Raw genomic sequence first — 1,173 nt, 5'->3', positions numbered from 1 at the left:
AAATTAAAAAAAAACTCTCCATTATTAGTAATTTTCAATGGAGAAAAATATCAAATTCTCAAAACAGAAAAGAAAACATGTCTGTACCTTGGGTCACTACTTACCTAAAGGAAAGAAGCGAGGGGTCCCAGCATAAATTTTGCCAAGGAGGACAATCTTTAGACTAAGAGCATGCATTCTATCTGGTGAGCTCAATGTTACACTATCATTCAGTTCTGTAAGAAACAGACATGTTAGTAAAATCACCAATTATTTTTCAATGTGAAATATTTATGTTGCTATTGTTTTAAGGTTTGTACCCCTAAATATTCACTGGAGTTACTTTTAGTATAATCATCCCTCCACTAAACGCAGATGCCTTCCACTTAATTTTTACTAAGACATAGTTTTCACAAGCCTTAGCAATATTAGCTGTTACTTATATTCTTCTAGTAAGGCACTAGACAATATATGCTAATTGATCTAGAATTAAACACTTACCTTTCTCTATGATATCTTGCCAAAGTGTCTGCACCAATATGGGATCTGAATATCCAGCACAATGAATTATTGCAAGTTTACACTCTGCAAGTTTAAATGGGTCAGCAAATTCCCCATAAAGCTGTGGAAGGAAATATGAAAATTAAACATCCAACCAGAGTTCACTGTTTAGACAGAGCACACCTTCAAATTTAAAAAGAACCAAATATTCAGTATATCTAAAATATATGACAAGTTGGATATCCTTTATGCTTAGAAACAAAACATATACATGACAGTTCTCTATACTCATGTCTCCTCATTACCATTTCAGATTCCATATATGAGCAAAAACAAACCATATATGCTTTTCATTTTAATTTTCCTTGATCAACATGATCATCTCTAGTCCCATGCACTTTCCTACAAATGAAATTTCATTTTTCCATGTGACTGACTACTCCACCATGTATACAGGTATACATCATGTATACATTTTCTATATAAATTGATTTCAATTATTGTCTAACTAGACTGATTCCATGGCTTTGTAAGTGCTACACTAAACATGGGTATGCTAGAATCTTTCCTGTATGTTGCTTTAGACTCTTCTGGATATACCCTTAAGAGTGATGAAAGTACTTTTTATTCCACATCTTCACCAGCACTAGTCTGTCTTCTTGACAATTGCCTTTTTTTTTTTTTTTTTTTTTT

The 1,173-nt window shown here is 32.7% G+C and overlaps 1 protein-coding gene across 1 annotated transcript in view; it reads right to left on the bottom strand.

Moving 5' to 3' along the window:
• Nup155 (nucleoporin 155kDa) overlaps positions 1 to 1,173 on the bottom strand; it is a 76,477-nt gene that overhangs the window by 17,770 nt on the left and 57,534 nt on the right. The window lies entirely within an intron of this gene.

Source organism: Dipodomys ordii, unplaced genomic scaffold (assembly GCF_000151885.1).
Source record: "Dipodomys ordii isolate 6190 unplaced genomic scaffold, Dord_2.0 Scaffold41, whole genome shotgun sequence".
NCBI classification, from domain to species: domain Eukaryota; kingdom Metazoa; phylum Chordata; class Mammalia; order Rodentia; family Heteromyidae; genus Dipodomys; species Dipodomys ordii.
This window is presented reverse-complemented; position numbering and strand designations above follow the sequence as displayed.